At 37.0% G+C, this 22,752-nt stretch overlaps 1 pseudogene; it reads left to right on the top strand.

Annotated features, from left to right (window-relative positions):
• Positions 1 to 12,279: 12,279 nt before the first annotated feature.
• LOC140512160 (importin subunit alpha-1-like) lies at positions 12,280 to 21,914 on the top strand (annotated as a pseudogene).
• Positions 21,915 to 22,752: the final 838 nt, after the last annotated feature.

A 22,752-nucleotide genomic window follows, 5' to 3' on the forward strand; every position in this document is an offset into this window, starting at 1 on the left:
GAAGTAAAGATTCAAGAATGACTCAAGTTGTGAAACTGAGTGACTGGTAAGATATACATTAATAGGAGGAGTAGATTAGATGAGAAAGATGAGTTCTGTTTTGCACACAAATTTGAGGTATCTACAGGACATCTAAAAGGAACACTATGCACAATGACTATAGAAGTGTAAATGAAAAGATTACCAAGAGGAAGTTGAGCTCAGGGTAACCAAAAAAAAAAAAAATCAATGAATGTCCCAAAGAAGAGAAATTGAAAGATACTTCCTCTCTTATGGTAGAGTGATGCAAGACTACCAGGAAAGAATATTGCGTACATTTTCAGATCCAGTCACCTTATTGACTGCTATCTGATTGGAAAGCGGGAAATGAATGTCGCATAAAGAAAAAAGAATCAATAAAATGTATTATTTTGAAAAATATCCAATAAGTAACTGATGAAGAGGGATTTGAGCTCAGGAAGGCAACTAAAGGAAGATATCTAGATCTGGGAGTCATTTGCACAGAAATGATCATTTTTTAAAATGCTATTTTATTTTTTCCAATTACATCTAAAGATAATTTTTAACATTCATTTTTTAAAATTTTGAGTTCCAAATTTTTCCCCCTTGCTCTCTCCCCTTCCCCTTCTCTAAACACAGAGATGATCACTGAACTGTACAGAGCTGATGAGAGCACCAAGAGGTCAGAGGGTATAAAGAAGAGAAGATGGCTCGGAATAGAACCTTAGGATATATCTACCTTGATCCTAGACCTAAATGATTATTCAGCAAAGGAAACTGAGAAGACTCTGTTGAACGTGTACGGGAAGAAAAGGTAACATTACAAAAACCGAGAGACCATTTTATAGAAGGATAGAGTGGTCAAAGGGCAGCTTCGTGGTACAGTGAGTGCTGGACCTGGAGTCTTCCAGAGTTCAAATTCTTCCTGAGTTCAAATTTGGCTTCCGACACTTACTAGCTGTGTGACCATAAGCAAGTCACTTAACCCTGTTTGCATCAATTTCCTCATCTGTAAAATGAGCTGGATAAGGAAAAGGAAAACCACTTCAGCATCTTTACCAAGAAAATCCCAAATGGGGTCACAAAGAGTCAGACATGATTGAAACATTTGAACACACACACGCACACACACACACACAGAGACAGACAGAGACAGAGACAGAAAGACAGAGAGAGTCAAATGATACAGTGAAGTCCAAAAGAATAAGGACTGGAAATCTTGGCTTGTAGAGAGACTTTCTCAAAATGAACTTCTTCACCTTTTCTCTCCTAGTCCCCTTCTCCCCTGCCCCAAACCTAGCTAATTGTCCAACTCTTTTACCAAAGAACAAAAGAGGAATGTCTCAGATAGATGCATTTCTGATAATGTTAACTGCTGGAATTCCTCAAAAGCTTAAACTTAGTAGCTGAGGGAACAGGTTGTGGGTGGGAGCTTATGGTTGTCTGTCAGAGCAGTGGGGTTCAAGGGAAGGCACTGACAGAGGGGATGGTGGAAGAACAATGCTTTTGTCTCAGTAATCAGTATCCACCAGACATGTGGATCCTAAGGATTCTCATGTAGCCTGGGTTTTTCCTCTTTCAGTTTTTCTGGCCCCTCCTGTTTCCTTGATGTTGCTAAAAGCTCCCTCAGTGGCATGAACACAATCACATGACTCTGAACTCCCTTGTAGCAGCAGCACCAACTGCAACAGAGTTCTCACCGAGCCTAACAGCCTAATGCTCCAGCTTTGGCATGCCACCTCTAGGCATGAGACAGGAAGAGTGTGGGGAAGGGATGGAGAAAGAGTCACATATCCTCAACTTTATCTGTATTTGGTATGAATACTTCCTACTGTTTCTAATATAGAGAGGTTTTTAGCAGTTCAGTCTCTGCAGAAGAATTAGATGAAGCCACCAATGTGGAAAGCAATAAACCCCTTTTACTTATTTGGCTCATTTAAGGGAAGCTTAACAGGGGATACTCAAAGGTGCTCAGAGAGGGAGGTAGGAAAAATAACCATACCATCATCACCCCACCCCCATCCGTATTACCATGGGACTGAGACTGATACCTCCAGTATGGGACTGAGGATAAGAAGGGGATATTACAAAAGAAATTGCCCCAGGAATAATGATCTTTAGGAGGAGAAAAAGGAGGAGACCATGATGGTCAAGAGAGGGTCTTCTCCTATGAACTGGAAAGTTATTACATTAAGCTCTTACTAGGAATCTCGAGTTTATTTTCAATCTATGCATTAGGGTCAGTTCAGGCAATTCCAGGATCAGTATAGTTCATAAGGTTTGTAGGCAGAGTGGGGTCCCACTTAGATGTGTTTGATTGGGTCTCCTCTGATGTCACAAGCATAAAGGTACCCCCAAACTAGGAATCTGGAAGTTTCTGGCCTAGAAGTTTCAAATGAAAAAAGATCCAGATATATGGGGTTCCAGAAAAGAAAGGTAATAGAAGGAGATGTGGTGAGACAGCTTGTTAGGAAGAAGAAAAACTAAGCTAGAAAGAGATTATTCAACTATAATACATACCAATAATTCAAAATTTCATAAATGTATATTTTAGGTGACATAGTTTATTCCCTGACCTAACAGTTCCATGTGGGTGAAATTCTGCATACTGTATTAGATTTCAATATATCAAGGAATATTTGTAAGGGGATTCTTCCATACTTGGGATATGATTCATTTATGTATCCAGATAAATCTATAACTATAACTATGTAGTGATACATATCAATATGTCTTTATTTGGGAGTGTAATGTTAGTCTGGACCCGTGATTTAATCAGTGTAGGAAACTCCTAAGGTGAAATTCCTACAATGATGTAAATTTGCAACTCTCTGGTAACTTTTAGTCTTAGAAAGTTGCCTGGGCAACTGAAAAATGAAGTGCCTAGCCCAAAGTCTATCAATCAACCAACAATCATTTATTAATCACCTGTAACCAACCATTGGGCTAGGCATTAGGGAGACAAAAATGAAACTATCTCTGCCTTCAGGGAGCATATCAGAGGAGTCAGCTTGTACATCTAGACATATATACAAAATAAAAGTAATTTTAAGTGGGAGGAAGAGGAAAGAAGGAAGAACTAGAAGGAGTAAAATGGATTGAGAGATCAAATGTTGGACCTATCTGACCTCGGACAAATCAACTGACCTCTTTAGTCCTTAGTTTTATCATCTGTAAAATGAGAGGTAATGGACTAAGTGGCCTCCAAGGCCCCTTTCAGTTCTAAATATATGATTCTGGCACTTAAACTAAGCTTTGAATGAAACTGGGGATTCTGGGAGATGAGGATATATATTTCAAGCAAAGGGGACAGACTATGTAAAGGCAGGGAGACAGGAGATAGAACAGTGTGTGGGAGAAGCAAGAAGCCCTCCAGTTAAACTGGACTGGAGAGTGCATGAAGGAAAGTAATAGATAATAAGCCTAGAAAGATAGATTGGAGCCAGATTCTATGGAACTTTAATTTCCAAACAGATGAGCTTAGATTTGATCCTAGAAGTAATAGGGAGCCACTGACATTTATTAAGTATTGGAGCGACATAGACATGTTCTTTAGAAAAATCACTTTAGCGTCCCTGTGAAGTATGTATTTAAGAAGAGAAATAAATGCGATGGAAGGGATAATTAGGAAGCTGCTTCAAAAGCACAGATGAGAGGTGAGATGAGAGCAGAAATGTGGAGGGTTGCTATGTGAATTGAGAGAAAGAGACTGACAAGAGAGACTATGGATATTGATTCAACAAGCCATAATAATAAATTAGACATGTGGGGTGAAGAGAGAGAGGACTCTGAGATTGCCCCCAGATTATGAACTTGGATGACTAGAAGGATGGTGATAATCTCAATAGAAATAGGAAAGTGTGAAAGAAAGGTGAGTTTAGAGAGCAAGACGAGTTCTGATGCACACGTTTAATTTAAATTGCCTAAGAAAATCTAGTTAAAAATGCTCAATAAGTAATTGGTAACATGGGATTGGAATTGAGAAAGACTATCTGGAAATCATTTGTGTAGAGATGAAAACTAAAACATTGGATATTCTAGAACAGAGATTCTTTTTGTATGGAGATTGTAACTAGACAGATAGCCAGTAAGGTCTTTCTCAGCTAGATAATTCTGTAATTCAATAATCCTGTGAGCTCACAGGAGCTGATGAGGTCATCAAAAGAAAGTGAATGGAGAGAAAAGAAGGGGGTTCAGGAGAGAGCCTCAGAAGTTGATACATATTTAAGGCAAATAATCTGGATTATAATTCAATAAAATAGATTGAGAAGAGCTGATCAGGCAAAAAGTAGAACCAAGAAAGATCAGTATTTGAAAACCCAGAGAAGAAAGAGAATCCAGGATGAGAGTTACATGCAGCCAAGAAATCAAGAAGTATGAGAATTGAGAAGAGGCCATCACATTTGGCAAGTTAGAGCTAATGCTAACTTTAGACAGCAGTTTTGGTTAAGTAATGAGTAGTCAGACTGCAAGGGGCTCAGAAGTGTGAGTTAGAAGACAGAATACTCATCTTATATTTATCAGTCAAGACTTTAACCCAGTGCCTGTTGACTCGAAAACTGGCCTTCTATCTACTCTGCCATGACACTTATTATGTTTCCTATATGTTCACCAAATTACAGCAAACTGCCTCAGCAATATTTTAACTATACCCAACAATGGGACCTTAGAATACTATTTTCAAGCCCATGGTGGCTTAAAATTTTTTTTTCTTAAAAATCCAAATGATCACATTTTGGGTTAATAACATTCCTTCCATTATTTTCATAACCTAAGAATGTCAAAGCCAGAAGGGACCTTAGAGTCCAAATAGAGTCCAATTCTCCTATTTTGTAAATGAAAGAATTAACCTATTATTGAATCTTCATGACTGAACATTTCATAAATTCTTTTATCTTTGTTTTTACACTATTCTCCAAAAGGTCCCAATTTGTCTCTATTTGGAAAGTATCTGGGTTCACTATTTTGAATAGCATATTGTAAATGAGCTGATCCTCTTAGAAACAAATAATATTACTACATTATCATATTTATAGCAAGATATTATTTTCACAATAAACATTTGAATATATAGTTACCTCTCTTGAGATGTAAAGCTATTCAAAGGCTGGACTATGTCTGTTTCACTCCTCCTGCCATGCATTATTGAGCCACCAAAGAATTAAACAGAATTATTGTTGTCTTTAAGTATTATGACCAGTGTACATTGTAGAAACATTTTTAGAGTATTTTTCTCAAGTATATGGAAGTATTTCCCCCCTTAAATTTACTTAATTACAGCAAAAATGCCAGTTCTCTTTCCTGCTCTGTGCATGTATATGCATGCGCGTGCATGTGTGACTTGAAATTGTTGCAACAAGTTTTGTGTGGTTTCTTTACTGAGCTAGATCCTGAAACAGATTTTTTTTTTCATTTTCCAAAGGACTTCATGAATTTGGGGAAAAATCACATTGGACATTTTTCCCCTCCTAAGGACTTCAGTATATTCTATTTTAATTTGTTTTCTAAAATATTTATGGTCCTGATTCACATTTATAAGTTCTAATAATTTTGTCAAGTTCCACTAAGTTTTACTTTACATTTTAATTTAGTTGAACTCTACTGTGACATAAAGCACCTTGACCATTTGCCAGTTTCATTTTCTCCACAAATTATGCTAAATTTGAAAATGTTATCATTTCCGTGTTGTCTTAATATTAATATTATAGTTCTTTATTCTGAAAGAGAATTGTGATCTTGCCTAGATACATTTATTGAACCTCAGATGTAAACATAAAGTATGAATATTAATAGATGTCAATTCCCTAATGATGGGTTATGCCTCACAAAACTATTTTTGTAGCATCTATCTTCCAATCAAATTCTCTGTAACAAACCACACTTCCCAATAGTGGAGCATAAGCATTGGAAAGAAAGATGCTTAAAATCAGATTCCGTACCAAGCAATGTATAAATAGTTGGTCTTGACCAAAATAAAATATTCCATTATTATAGGATAACACCTACTTTTGTAAAAAGTAGAGAAAAGTGTCTTCGTTCACTAACATAAGAATCATTTAACAATATACAAAGAAAATAATCAAATGTAGTGAAGATTTCTAGAATAATTTCTTTTCTTATCACTGGGAAAACTTATAGATGACAAAACCAAAACAATGGCCTAATTATTTAATTGAAAGAAAGCACTCACTTAAATGAAATAATTTTAATCTTTTAGGGAAAAAGGTCAATTATTTCCCAAGTAGTAGTAGCAGATAGTTCCCAAGTGTTCTAAAATGTTGCTGCCTCCTCCAGAGTAAATATCTCCCTCTCATCAAAGGGTCTGGTTATTTTGCTTTAGGTTCTGATAGGTTTAAGACATAATTAAAATTGATGTCAAAAATGGTGCAACTAAAATGAAATTAGGTAGAAACTTTGCTTCCAAAAGATTCTTCTTTCACTGCATCCCCTATATCCAATTTGTCACCAAATCCCATCCCTGCTTTTTTCTAAATATGACCATACTGCCATGAAAGGAGAGAGTGTTAGGAAAAATATTGGAGTAAATAGTTGTATTTTAGATGCAGAAGAGAATCCCAAGAGAGTGAATATAGAAAAGACAAAGAGAACTTTTTGACAGTGTCATACATGTGATCAAAATTTCCATTTCAATGCATGTCATAGAATTTTAGAGCTAGCAAATACTTTAGAGAGCTTGTTTTGCAGATAAGAAAATTGATAGCCAAAGAAAAATGATTTGTGAAAGATCACACAATTGCCTTGTGGCAGAACCATGATAAAAATCTAAATTTCCTCACTTCTCAGCTTGCTCTCATTTTTCCTTAAGTCCGTAAAGTCTGGCTTCTGACCTCATTCACCTGAAACTTCTCTCCCCAAAGCTATCAATGATCTCTTAGTTGCCAAATCTAATGTCCTTTTCTTCAGTCCTCATCCTTGTTGGCTTTTCGATCATCCTCTTTTCCTTCATGTTTTCTTCTCTCTAGTTGTTTTGGGTTTTTTTTTTTTTGTACTCCTGGTGCTCCACCTAGCTGTGTAACCACTGCTCAGATTCTTTAGCTAGATGTTTTTCTAGACCATGCCCCCTAACTGCAGGTGTTCCTCAAGGCTCTGTCCTGAGCCTGCTTTGCTTCTTGCTCTATGCTATTTATCTTAACTTGATGATCTCATCGTTTCCCATGGAGTCAATTATTACTTCTATGCAGATGACTCTATGATCCATTGATCCAGTCCTAACTTCTCCCTGGACCTCCAGTCTTGCATCTCCTGATGGCTGACATCGCAATTAGACATGCCATAGATATCATAAAATCAAAGTGCCCAAAACTGAACTCATTACTTTCCACCACCACCCCAAACCTTTCTTCTTCCTAACTTCCCCATTACTACTAAGGGCAACACTTTTCCCAGTATCTTGGATTCAAAACCTAGGTATCATCCTTGACCCCCTCACTCTCTGTCACCCCATCCCCCTAGCCAATCTGCTGCCAAGTCCTATTAATTCTACCTTCACAACTCTCTCATGTGACCTTTTCTCTTTCTGATACTGGCACCACCTTAGTGCAGGCTTTCATTGCCACAGGCTTGGAGTGTTGTACTAGTCTGCTGGTTAGACTCCCTGCTTCTGACCTATCCCCACTACAGTCCTTTGTCTGCTCAATGCTCAAGGTGATTCTAAAATACAAATCTGACCAGGTTGCCCCAACCCCTAGTCAATAAATTCTAGTATCTCAGAGAGAAGGCTTTAGCATTAAAGATGACTGGGAAAGTCTTCTTGGATACCGTGGAACTGTAGCTGAGACTTCTTTTTATTTACTTGTTTGCATCTTGTCTTCTCCTGTGCATTGTGGTTTGCATTTCTTTGTATCCCAAGAACTAGGTGCTAAATAAATGCTTGCTTACTTGGCTTAGCTTGCTGTTCTTTAACATTACATCATACTACTATCACGAGCTTAGTTACGTAATGTGAACATTTCCTAAAAGTATCTCAGCAGAATATTAAGACATTAATACTAGCAAAATTTGAGTATGACAAACACCATTGCAAAGAATCATTCTTGGTGACTTTTTTTTCTCTTCCTAGATGGTCTACAGAAACAGTGCTTTATCTATTAGAAATTCCTTAGGTTCTAAATTCACAGGATCCCATTTGGATGGCCTTAGATTCTGTCATCTATTAAGCACTGAAAAATCATCTAATTCTAGAAGAACAGAGAATACATTTATCTTTCCCATTTTGATTCACTGACCTCATCATCATCATCACAGACATGGACATTCTCTTTGCCAGCGCAAATCACCGTACCTATGCAGTCTAGTAGACAGTCTTGGAGATTTCCTTTGCCTGGAAAATTTCTTCATCCTAAAGCCAACCTGATGTGGGTTGAGTCACCTTGTTCAAATAACTTCTCTGAGGTCTCAATTTCTGCTAAAGAAATGTAATGTATGTAATCAGAGCACTTGAATAAATTGTCTCTAAGATCTCCTCCAGTTTTTTATCTAAAGTTTGAATGAACTTCTTAAAACCTTCATTGTATTTAATGGACAAGCTGGAGTTTACATTTCATCACAGGTGTTTTTCAGTAGCAGATCATTTAGTTTGAAAACATGGACCAATTTTATCTGATGAAACTCATCTATGGGGTAAAAAAACATAATATTTAAGGAAAGAAGAATCACTGGGGCCCTTTGTATAAAAGGTAGCTTTAGATGTAAGTTAAGATAAAGGGGAAAGATATAGAGATTTTAAATTATTCTTTACAACACAAAGGAACAGAATGATTAAGCTAGCAGTAAGAATTTGCTGACAGTATCGATGCCCCTGAATCGGAGTTTGTGGTTACTTTAAACAACAAAAAAGGGGAAAAGTGGAAAAAGAAAAGAGAAGAAGAGGAGGTAACCCCATAACCTTTCAGAATCAATGATAAATAGAAAATAGAGACTGGGTGTTTAGAAGATTTATCAATGAGCTCAGTCTTTCACACTTAACTCACCTTTGCAAATGTGACAGATCAATGCTGCCTAGAATTTATTATAATCTGATGATGTCATCTTTGGTGTTAAATGAATGGATGATTGACATTTTTGTCAGGATCCGCAAGAGTAAATATCTCACACAAGGACAAAAATCTCAGTCCTACATAAAAGTAGATCGAGCTTAACAGAGAAGGCAAGTATTGGGCTTTCACATAGACTGAAGTACCTCATTGCCTTTGGATTGTCCTTTAGTGTAAGTTAAGGCATAGTGGGAAACTAACATCTATAAAGTTTTGCTATGCTAGGATTTCTGTCATTTCATTGGTGTAGAAAACTTCTCAGTGAGAGAATTCCCTCTATAATGAGGATTATCCAGTGTAATCTCAGAGAGGTACCTGGGACACTGAGAAAAGTGAATTGTTTAGGGAAACACAACCTGTATATATCAAAGATGGGACCCTGACTCATCTTCGAGTTACAAAGAATGGAATGAGACAAGCTTTCCAGCCACCATACCAAGCTGTGTTTCTTACTTTAAAATGTATTCTTTATGTTTTTTAGAATGTCCCCTGGATACTAGGAAGATAAAACATGTCATTCATTTGCAGCTAGAGAGGACTTCACCTGTTCTCTTGTCCTGCTCTCTCAATTTGCTGATGAGAAAGGAGGAAAAAGCTACCAAAGGTCACAAGGTAGTAAATGCAAATGCTGAGATTCGAACCCAGATTCTTTTTACTGTCACTCCAGTCTTCTTTCCGTTGTATCTCATGATAGATGGTGATGTTCCTTTCTCAGAAAAACTCTATAGAACAGAATCTAGGATTTAGAGTCAGGAGAAACCTGAGTTTGATACATTGATACATCCAACATGTATTAATTATATTACCACATTAATAATCACTTCACCTCTGCAAGGCTCAGTTTTCTTGTCTGTAAAATGGATATATCTATGGTATCTTTCTTACTGGGATGCTGTAAGAATCACATGAGATCATGGATATAAAGTGCTTTGTGAACCTTGACATCTAAATGTCAGATTTTAGTTTTTGTGTTAAATTCCTTCTTAAGGTTTTGATGATGCCTTTTTTTTCTCTCAGGCATTTATATATATACATACACACACACACACACACATATGTATATTTCCATCATTCTCTATCCAGTAAGCTTTCTTTGTAACAAAGGGAAAAAATAGTCAAGCAAAACCAAACAACTACAGACCCTCTCTCACAGCCCATACAACATTTCACACCCATAGTCCCCCACAGATCCAGCAAAAGAAGGGAGGTACATTTTTCTTCTATTCCCTAGACCCAAACATGCTCTTTGATTCACACATCATTTAGTTTTATTTTATTATTCTCTTTACTCATATTGTTATAATGGGCATAATGTTTTCCTGATTCTCCTCAGTACATTTTGAATCATTTCCTATGAGTCTTCCCATACTTCTCTGATCCCTCATATATGACACCCTTATGGTTCAGCTACATTCTGCTATATTCATGTACCATAATTTGTTTAGCTGTTCCCTAATTAGTGGGCAACTATCTTGTTGCCAAAGGTTGCCAACAGTCAAAGCTGTTATTATTAAAAGGGATCCTTGTTACTAAACCTGACACCAGTTCACCTTGCTCCAGTAGAATGGGAGCAGCCATTCATTGATCCAGAGAGGGAAGTAAAGACTACACTTACAAACACGGTAATAGCATGATAGATTTAGAGCTAGAAAAGAGTTTAGATTTAGATTAGGAAGCTACTGCAACAATCCAATAGTTGAGTGATGGAAGCTTTGACCAACTAAGATGGTTGTGGTAAAAGCAGAGATAAAAGAACCCACAAGAGATATGTTGTAGAGATAAAACCAATGGGACTTGGCAATGGATTGGGTCTAGGCCATTAGTGAGAGGGAAGAGTCAAGGATAACTCCTAGATTGTGAACTTGGCTTACTGGAAAAATGATGGTACCTTCTAAAGAAATAAAGATGTTTGAGGAGAAGGTAATGAGTCCAGTTTTGGACATGTTGAGTTAGAGGCACTAACATGGGGCATCCAATTAGAAATGTAAGCCTGGAGCTTAGAAAGAATTTGGCATAGAGATATGAAAGTCATCTGTACAGTGACAATAGTTGACCACATGAAAGACAATAAGATCACTGAGATAAAATATAGATGAAGAAAAGAAGGTGGCTCAGGGTTAAGTCCAAGGATGACACATAAGGGGCAGGACAGGGATGATTGTCCTGAAAAGAAGACTGAAGATTGGGCAGACAAATAGGGGAGAAGCAAGACAGTATTCTATCACCAAAACCCAGGGAGGAGTGGATATCCAGAAAGAAAGAATGGCCAAAGGTATCCAATGCAGCAGCAAAGTCATAAAGGATGAGAACTAAGACTTTGGCAGAAAGAGATCACTGGTGACCTTGAAGAGAACAGTTTCAGTTGAGTGGGGGATGAAAAAGTGGAAGCAAGAAGTACATAGGTTTTTCCTTTAAGATTTGCACTATAGTTTGGGGGGATGTTAACTTGGAAGGAGGTTTCTAGTAGCAGGCCTCACACATTTATATAAGCTGTATCACCCTTGCCAGCAATACATGTCCTCCTCATCATTGTCTGGCCATATGCTGTTAACATTTTCAATAGTAACCTGAATAAGGCATAGATGACATGCTTAAAAAATTTTTAGGTGACTCAAAAAGTAGGAGAATTAGCCAATACATAGGATGACAAAGCCAAAAGCCTTGGTTAGCAATCAAATTAGACTAAATATAATATGATGATGAAATTAATTAGGGAAAAATAGTCATATGCCTGGGTCTTGAAAAATCAGTTTCCATAGTATAAGAAGGGATATACACTGATAAACAGAAATTCATTTAGGGAAAGATTTGGCAGTTTTAGTGGAATATATGCTCGATAGGAGTCTACTCAGTATGATACAGCACTCAAGAAAACTAATGCAGTCTTAAGCTACATTGAGAAGCATAATCCAAGACAAATAAGGTGAAAGTCCTATTATATTTTGCTATATTCATATATAGATTCTTGTGTTCCATGCTGGATACCCCATCTTATGAATAGCAATAATTTGGGGGAGTATATCCAAGATGGGGAAGAAGCAGGATGGTTCAAGGGCCTTGCGACTGAGTCTTGTGAGAACTGGTTGAAGGAACTAGAAATATTGAAGCTAAAAAAGAGAAGACTTGAGAGAGAAGTGATAGAGGACTGAAGTTATCTGAAAGCTCGTGAGGGATTAGACATTTTCTGCTTTGCCCTAGAAACCAGAACTTGAGGAAAGGCATGGAAATGGCTAAGAGGTAAATTTAAGCTTTATGTAAGAGAAAAGTTTTCTGGACTATTAAAACTTTCCAAACATAGAATAAGCTAAGGTATATAAGAGAAAGACAAAGAGACAGAGACAAAGAAAGACAGAAAGAGACAGAGACACAGAGACACAAAGTGGGGGGGAGGGAGATTGACAGGCAGAGATGAATAGACATAGCTACAAAAAACAAAAAAATAGAAAGGAAAGAAAAAAGGAAGGAAGAAAGGAAGGAAGGAGGGAGGGAAAGAAGGAAGGAAGGAAGGAAGGAAGGAAGGAAGGAAGGAAGGAAGGAAGGAAGGAAGGAAGGAAGGAAGGAAGGAAGGAAGGTAGAAAAAAGATAAATGTATAAATAGATAGGCAATGAGGCAGCTAGGTGGTGCTAGGTGGATAGGGCACAGGAACTGCAGTCAGGAAGAACTGAGTTCTAATTTTACTTCAGTAACTTGTTAGCTCCATGATCCTAAGCAAATCATTAACTTCTCTGGGTCTCAGTTATCTCACCTGTAAAATAAGCATAGTAACAGAACCTCACAGGGTTCTTTCAAGGATCAAATGAGTCCACATAAATAAAGTGTTTTACAAAACAAAGCACTAAGGGACCTGAAAAGAGTAGGGAAATGAGCAAATCGGCGTCAAGATAAAGAAATCCAGAGAGTCAGAAGGAGAGTAGCGTGGGCTTAGGCACTTCCTCAAATGGAGATTCCAGAGAAGAACTTCTGGAAAGAGATAGGGACTTCCCTTCCCCATTCAAGTAAAAGCTCGATGACTGCATGTCAGATATGCTGTAGAAATTATTTTGTTCAGGTATGGGCTGGAGTAGATAATCCCTGAGGTCCCTTCCAGTTCTGTGATTCTCAGCTAATTAAATTTTAATTGCAAACCACACTTTTGTTCATAATTGTTTCTTATGAAACAATGTTTGTTTCTTATGATCTATACTTTTTTCTTCCTTTTAAATATTTTTGCTGAACAATAGTCACACCTCAATTTCCTTACAAAACTGAAAATAAATATTTTTAAAAGTGCAACTTTAATTGGAAAAATAGCAAGAGTGCCCATTAAGAAGGACATTTCTTTAGAGGTGTACAGAGAAAGTCAAGGCCATGGTAGAAAGACCTGTCACAAGAGACGATTTGGCTCCTCATACAGACACAATGATAAGATGTGTGGGGAATTGTCAAGCAGTCAGTTGCTGAAGTACAGAGAAGAGGAAGCAGTTTATATGCATTTATAAATACTCTCTTCCTCAACGACCTCATTACCACAACACCTGCTCTCTCCCGTACAAAGAGATTATAAGAATGAATTTGGTTAGATTTTCTAAGAGCACTGAATTTCTCAGAAATAGGTCTTATTTAAGTAGAATGCATGACTTCATAATCACAACAGCTGCAGTTTTTTAGTAAATCTGTGAACAGGAAAGCTTGAGAAACAGAAATCCATTCAATTCAACATGTATTTGTTAATCACCCTCTACCTTCAAAGCACTGTCCTAGATACTGGAAATACAAAGACAAAAATAAAATAACCCCTACACTCAGGAAGCTTATATTTTACTGTGGAAAGTCACATGTACACAGACAAAGAAAGATGAGGTAATTTGAGGAGGAAGAGAGATCTCATACTAGGGACTTGGGGATGGAAAAGTGATCAGGGAAGGCTTTCTTATGGCAGGTAGCACCTGAGCTGAACCTTTGAAACTGAAGCTTATTGAGGGTAGGGACAATTCTATTTTTTGTGTTTGTGTCATAATGTCTTTCAAATAGTAGATTTTTAATATACTTTCAATGAATTGAATTAAAGGAAAATAAGAATTCTGAGAGACAGAGTAGACAGGAGTGCATACTAGACATTGGACAGTTTGTATAAGTACAGGGAATGGCAAATTCAGGGGACCTATGGAACATAGAGTGTGTAAAGAGGAATACTGCAAAATGTCTGGAAACATGAGGAGGGAAAGAGAAAAAAAACTAAAGTGAATTGCACAATGAAAAATGTGCATATCAATTGATTCAGTCAAGCACAATTGGGAGAGTTCAAGAAAACATTAAATGAAATTGAAACAGAAAAAAGAAAGGCACATGAAAGTGAAAAATAAGTGGGTAGTTTGGGCAAAGGTAATGGATGCCACTAATGGCAAGCAATGGCCCCATGATGCAATTATAATTTATTTTAAAACAGATTAGTTCATGTTTGCTCAATAATACAGGTTCTTTTTATGTTGAATAGAGTAGGGTACAACACTATTAAATTCAAAATTAATAATTTAATAGGCACTTGACTAAGAATTTTATTGAGAGAGAGAGACAGACAGAGAGAGAGACACAGAGAGAGAAAGAGACAAAGAGAAAGAGAGACAGAGACAGAGACAGAGACAGAGAGACAGAAAGAGAGAGACAGAGAGACAGAGAGAGAAGATCTGGCACACCTATTATATAGTGTATGTTCTAAGGTTACAAGTTCTAGACTTTGAAATTTTCCTTGAAGTCCAAAAGAGTCATAAAAGAAATAACTGCATGATCCACATTTAGAGAATTTGTAAAATCCTCTCCTTTTTTGTATTGTATTTCTTGCCACAAAGTATCTTTGCTTCTAAGAACCTCCATACTTCCTATTCAGACATCAGTAAAAAATCTTTGCCATTTTATATCATTACATTGAAAATACAAAGTTATTTTTCATGTGCAGCAGTCATTCTAATTTGGATCAACTTCAATGAGCTTTATCTCTTATCAGATCAGCAGCAGGCCTTTCTATTTGTCTCTAGCTTGCCAGACATTTTTAACCATTAAGAACATTCTTTAGTTCATTTCTCTAACCGTTTTGTAAGCAATGTCATCATCTTAGTATTTAATAATGGGTTAATTAGAGTTTTTTTCTTCCAATGAAATTTAGTCTGTATTACTGATATTGAACACAGTTCCCAGAGTTAAAAAAAAAAAAATCACGGCTCTTTTTAGCACCATCTTGTCTACTTCCAATGCTCCATGAGAGCCAAGTGGAGGAAGAAACAAATCAGCAGGCTGAGACACAAGAGGAGAAAGATGAGTCAGAGGTCCACATAAGCAGACTGTGCTGACCACGGAGGCCACAGGAGCAGAGATGGAATGACCTTTGGTGACATTCTCAGGAATGCAGAAGCCTTCGGGAGAAATCACCCACCCTACATAGGACTCTACTAGCTCCACCATCTGATACAAGATTCATACCACCATCTGACACCTCCCTGACAAGAGGACATGCCATCATTTAATGCAAATTCCATCTACCTGCCTCTTGATTTTGTGCCATGGCACTTTTGCCATTCTGGATTGATTGTTTTCTTTGTGCTTAAGTGTAGCCCACCTGTATGACACATCTTTACTACTTCTTGTTTCAAAAAAAAATCCCCAAGTGTCTGTTCAGTCTCCCACAAAAGACTATGAATATACTGGTCAAATTCTGTTACATCCAACATTACAACAATTTTCCAAAAATGCCCTAGGTTATGACCTTCCTTGTATTTGAATATAATTTTGCAGACCTATCTTCATTCGTTCAGTTATTGGCTCCTCTTTGTCTAGCTCACTTTTAGAGCGATGTCAGGCATTTTAAATGGCCTAAAATATATGGTCAAGTGCACATGAGCAATGGCCTTCTTCCCATTCCTCAATCTGTTCCCTTTGACCTAAGCACACAGACAAGAATGAGAGAAAATATAGGCAACATGTTCTGTGCTGAATCCACTCTTAGACCATAAAATATATAGTCAGATGAGTTCGTTACATCATGTGTCTGAAATAATGGAACTAAATGTATGTGATTTTCCTCATACAGCACACAGTATAGTGTCACATACAGGGAGCATAGCTACTGATAATGGAGTTTGACCCTCCCCCTTAATTCACTCCCTAATTGAAGATCATGTATCCATTAGACCTGGAAGGAAATTGGCAGCTTATCTTGTCCAATCTCCTCATTCCTTCCTGCAGAAGAAATCTTGGAAGTTAGATATTTAGACAATTTAGAGTCAGGAAAGTGGCAACTTCTTATCTCTTTACAAGCATTGGAGGAAAGGTAAACTTTTAGCAAAAAAAGAAATTTGTAAGTATATGCTGTGTAGTATTTTGTTTTAAAACAAAATTTTTCTATGCTTTCCAATTCTACTTCTACTTGTCTAATACTTCTGAGTGAAGAATGCAAAGCAGGACTACAAGGGCTAGGGCTCTGGAAAATGGAGAGCTGTGGGTGCAGTGACCCTTTAAGAGATACGTGCAGACCAGGCATAGAGACATGGAAACCACTTCCCTCCTTTCTCAGACACTAGCTACCTCTCACCACACCACACAAGTGCTATGTGACTGCAAAGTATCATTCTCTCCAAGACTATAGTGGTAGCTTCCCCTGACTGACACCAAATTCACCCACAAGAGTTAAGGAGCTGTTGGGTTTTCCAGGGTCTTCCTTGTTTGGAGTTAAAGAATTGACCATTGGATATACGATGGAAACAGTCATTCAGGCAGAAAGTCATATGACAGAAGGTGCTGTGTACCTCATTAGAGAGGTCTTGGCTACTGGAGAAACAACAATTTCTCCTAAAACACAACTGCAGCATGAGAAGGGAAAGCAAATACCAGTCCATTTACAGGAGCTGAACTCTTCTCCCAGGGATCACAATGATGATACAAGAAGATTCTAAGCTTTAGAACAAACCTATTTCAGTAAGATTGTATGAACTAATAAGGATTTATTAGTTAATTATTATTTAGTGAGGTTCTCCAACTGATTGTCAGTTTATGATCTATAGCAGTGATTCTCAAAGTGTGGTCCAATACCCTTTCAGGGAGTCTGTAAAATCAAAATTATTTTCATGATAATACTAAGATGTTTTAATTTCCAATGTAGTACATATTAATGCTTATAACCCACGTGAACAAAAGCTCTCTGGGGAGTCCACAATAATTTTTAAGACTATAAAGGGTTTGTGAGACCATAAAATTTGAGAACTGTTAGCTGGAAGGACTTCTAACTCCCTCATTTTAAAGATAAGGAAACAAGTTTAATGACTTGAGAAATATGTAGACCTTTTTTGTTTTTAAGTAAATCATTTGTCTTGGCAGAAAAAGGGAATTTGACTTTTTAGTGGATTTTTTTAAATTTAGAAGTTTAATGTGTAAATTTCATAGTACCACCTAGCAAGTATAAATATGTGCCAAATTCAGGCTCATGTTATCTTTATCCTTGTCTCATGGGACCTGATTGGTGGCTGTTGAACCTCTTTTCTCCCAGTGTTCTACAATGTTTCTGTAGCACAAACTGCACTCATACCCTTGCCACATGTATCAAAGTCGATCAATTTTTCTGGGGTACTCCACTCTTAGTTCGCATATATTATGGTTAATTCCATTTTGATCATTTATGCTTAATTTATGTTTCTAAACTAAGGGGTTGCTCACCTATTGAAGAATGATTAAACAGATAGTATAGGAATTAGTGGATTGTTCCATAAGAAATAATGAGTCATATGCTTTCAGAGGGAACTGGGAAAGCCTTTATAAATGAATGCAGATTGAGAACAGAAATGGAAGAACAATTTACACAATGACATTATCCAGAAAAAAAATAACTTCAAGAGACCTTAGAACTCTGATCAATGCAATGATAAAGCACAAGTCCAGTGGTCTGAAAATAAATCATACTATGCAGTCCTTGCCAGACAGGTGACAGAATTACAATGCAGAAAAAGACATGCATTTTTTCAGAATGCAACAGAAAATACAACAGAAAAGCTATTGTTTTAGATGGTTCTCCCTTTTGTAAGACATTTTCCTACCAATGATCATCCACCCCAATAACTAAACTCATCCTCCCCTTTTCTACTACACAGTCCCTACCTTGAAAGCAGAAAAAAGAATTCTATCAGAAATGACTATGAATTATTGGTCTAAAATTAATGCAAGCTGTAGGTAGCTCCCTATATTCTTAGCTTCCACTAGAGACCAAATCCTCTCACTGGGGATGAAAAGCACTATCTCTTCTCAGGCATTTGAATGTGTTATGTTTTTTAATAATGGCAGACCGGTTTTGCAGCTTTTGAACTTTAATAAAAACCTCAATAACAATAAAAGTGTTGAGCAACAAGTAGGATGTCTTTGGATTATCATTGTTTTAGTGGGTTAATCAGAGGTTTAATTGGGCTTCATGATATCATAATCCACTTTGTATCTCAGTTAGAATAGAGTCTCATGAATCTCTAAATAAAATCATATTAAAGTAAAGCATATAATAGCCAGAAATTTGGATCTGAGAATAACTTATTCATTGAATGTTTCTTTTGATGCTTTGTTAGACGTATTTGACATACGGTTTGTCTGCATATAGGATGCAAATTCTGTGATTGGTATTTTCTCATCATTCAGTTTTTCTAGTAAAGGAATACAGGAAGAGCCAAAGTCCTTTCATATCTGAGTATCAGATATCAAATATTTATGGAGTCAGAAAATCTGTATATTAAAGTTTCAGCTCTGATACTTGCTAACTCTGTGAATATGATTAAATCACAGCTTCAGTTCCTCTGTGTGTAAAAGAGAATGGAGAACTCTCTCATGGGTTGTGGTGAGGGAAATTTTCTAAAATGTGTATAAGCAGTATTAGTTGTTATTACCATTAATATGATCACCTCCTCCTTCTGTCTCACCTGTTCTGAGGATTATTAGATCAGTGAATGAAATGAAAGCTTTTTGTAACTAAGAATATTAGAATGTAAGCTTGGCTTTTAAAAAATTAATAGTATTGTATTTTTTCCAATTAACATGTAAAGAGAAATTTTAGCCTTCATTTTTTAAAGATTTTGAGTTCTGAATTTTCTCCCTCTCTCCCTTCTTTCCCCCCTCCCTAAAACGGTGAACAATTTGATCTGTTATATAGGTGCAGTCATGTAAAACAGATTTCCTTATTAGTCATGTTGTGAGAGAAGAAACAGACCAAAAGGGGAAAAAAACCACACACACAAAAATAAAGTGAAAATAGTATGCTTTGATCTACATTCAGACTACATCAGTTCTTTCTCTGAATGTAGAGCATTTTCCATCATGAATCCTTTGGAATTGCCTTGAATCATTCTATTGCTGAGAAGAGCTAAATTATTTGGAGCTAAGGATTGCAATAATGCTGCTATTACTGTGTGCAATGTTCTCCTCATTCTGCTCATTTCACTTTGCATCAATACATATAAGTTTTTCCAGATTTTTCTGAAATCATCCTGCTTGTCATTTCTTATAGCATAATAGTATTCCCACATGATCATATGGCACACCTTGTTCAGTCATTCCCCAAATGATAAGCATCCCCTCAATTTCCAATTCTTTTCCACCACAAAAAAATTGCTATAAATATTTTGTACATGTAGGTCCCTTTTCCTATTTTTATGATCTCTTTGGAATACAGACCTAGTAGTGGTATTATTGGATCAATAGGTATGCACAGTTTGGTTGTCCTTTGGGTATAGTTCCAAATTGCTCTCCAGAATGGTTGGATCAGTTCAGAACTTCATTGACAGTGCATAAGTATTCATTTTTTTCAAATTTTTTTACACATGATATTAAAAGAGAGAGTTCAACACTGTGTGTGCCAAAGTAGAATCAGTCATTGGTGTGGGGGGAATACTCTAGTAGAAACACAAGTGAAAAAAAGGGAAGTTTCTCCTTCATTTCTATAATCTTTTCCCCAGAATCCCTCTTCCCTTGGTATACTTTGGGAACGTCTCTCTTATCTGGTTCATTTTCTTGGGATATCTTTCACTCCCTTGTTGGCAGCACAAGTTCTATTTATAATAACTAAAAATCCTTCTTCAGTAGATTAAGGCAAGTAGAGATTAAGTGACTTGCTCACAGTCACATAGCTAGTAAGTGTCTGGCTCAAATTTGAACTCAGGTCTTCCTGACTCCAGGTCACTGAGTCACCTAGCTGCCTTCCTGTGAGATAATAGATAACCTAAATGCTATTCTGGCACGCAGAAAATTCAAAAGAAAAGGAAAGCCTCCCAAGTGTTTGGAAACTCCTCTCTGGGGCATCTATAGGAGAGTATGGATAGAAGTCACAGGAAGAAAAGGCATGGGTAGGAAACTAATTTCAAGACTGAGCCATAGTGGCTGCTCAGGTCTACTCATGACACAACCCCAAGTTCCTCTGACTCTCCTCTGGGACTGAGCATCCTTTTGCATTTTCCCATCTTGCTTTTTGTCCTTGCATTGAATACAACCTCACTTAGCAATGACAATGATAATTCACCAACTGTCTGCTTGAATGGGTTCAAGAACAAAGGGAAAGAAGACCAAAAATGAGTTTCCTGGTGAATCTAGAAGTGAATCTAGAACAGGAAAACTAAGAAGACTAGTTGCTTAAAAGAAAAAATATCAGCATCTTTCCTGATGATGCTACTTTTCCTCCCCAAGAGAAATGAAATAACCAGGGATCTGCACTTTGTTCTGTTGTAGAAAATGTCAAAGACATAATTGCTAATAAACTTTAGGCAACCCAAGCCACCAGCAAACTCCCCTCTAGAGAGACACAGCCCCCCTTCTCACAGACCAAATAACTGAGATTGGTGGGATTCCAAAGTTGGTAGGTTTCTTGGGCAAAACAGACTGTTATTCTATTCAACATGAATCTGGGCACTTAGCAACATTGTTTCTGGGACATCAGATCATCAGTCAGAGAGATGCTTTACTTGCATTTGCTGCTCTATTGGCCTCTCTCCATATCCACATCCCAAACAGACTGTATGCAGGTGATGGTTCAGCCTACAGGGACTTGGTAATCAATTATGCCATGATAGTCCTTTTTCCAGCTCTGCTTGTGTTTCCAGCTGTATCATCATTAGCATGTGATTGTTTTAGAAATCTTTCCTGGACACTTTCAAATTGTCATCACATCAAGAATCCTGTTTTCCCTGTAGAAGCTATGAAACACATTCCTTCTACATTATTTTAACTCTTGTATCCTGATGATTCAGATATTCTGAAAGACACCTTTTTTGAGCATTTCCTATCTCATGGGTGGTTTAAAAGACCACGCTGAAGTGGTTGTCAAAACTGGAGCTGTCCTACAAAGGGCGAAAATATCTGATACGTTGCCAGTAGTGACTCCTTCCTTAAGGGTAATAGGAAGTATCTTCACTGGTACAGATAAACTCAATTAATAACCAACTGAGGAGCAAAGCCAAAAGACTTGCTGGCTTTCTTAGCTTGCTTATTTACCCCTAAACCAACATCCAAAAGGAGGCTGCATGGACCATGTCAAATGTCATGGTTGGCTGCCTGACAAAATATAGCAAGTTATGAATCATGGACTAGGTCTGTACCTGGTTAGAACTCTGTTAAGGGGAGATTTTAAATAGCAGAAAGCTATATGGATTTCTACAAATGACACAAGTGGGAGAAACAATACAACAGATTGTGTATATTGTCCAGAATACCATTCTGGAATCCTTCATCAACTTTTATCAGCAAAAGAGAGCAAAACTGACCCGGTTATTCTGGATACATTTTTTTTAAATAACATTTTTTTTAGTGATATCTCCTGTTTCTCGCATTATAGTTATCTCAAGTACCTCCTCTCCCCTTCTCTCCTCTCTTAGAGAACCATTCCACATAACAAATAATATTTTTTATTATTAATTTATTTGCTTTCAGTTTTCAACAATCAATTCCATATGTTTTAAATTTTCTTCCCCTACTTCTCCCCCCCTCCCCAAAATGGCATGCAATCTTATATGGGTTCTACACATATATTCTTATTAAACACATTTTCACGTTAGTCATGTTGCATGGAAGAATTAAAATGAATGGCAGAAACCATAAGAAAAACCAAAACAAAACTAAACATAACATAACAAAATAGAAAATAATCTACTTCATTCCGCGTTCTGATTCCAGAGTTCTTTTTATATGGATGGTATTTGCATCAAGAGTCCTTTGGGAATGTTTTAGGTCCTTACATTGCTGTGAAGGGCTAAGTCTATCATAAACAATCCTTGTACCAATGGCTGTTATTGTGTATAATGTTCTCCTGGTTCTGCTCATTTCACTCAGCATTAGTTCACATAAGTCTTTCCAAGTTTTTCTGGTCTGCCTGATCATCATTTCTTATAGCACAATAGTATTCCACAAATCAAGACAACTGACCATTATATTGAAAAACTCTGAAAATATTTGCAATCTGTAACACTTGTGAATTCCCATGAGTCTGTAGAAGATACATTAACTACTTCTACCTTTTTACATTTGTTTGCAATATCTCTGTGCCCTAATACATGATCAATTTTTGCAAAACTTCCATGTAGTGCTGACAAATGTGTATGTTCTTTTGCTATCTTAGTTTAGAAGACACTATAAGTCTTTTAACTCTAATTTCTTCAGCATTTTGTTCAGTTATATATTTTCCCTTTTCCTTATCTTTTTGTTGTTATTGCTCAG

Source organism: Notamacropus eugenii, chromosome 6, assembly GCF_028372415.1.
Source record: "Notamacropus eugenii isolate mMacEug1 chromosome 6, mMacEug1.pri_v2, whole genome shotgun sequence".
NCBI classification, from domain to species: domain Eukaryota; kingdom Metazoa; phylum Chordata; class Mammalia; order Diprotodontia; family Macropodidae; genus Notamacropus; species Notamacropus eugenii.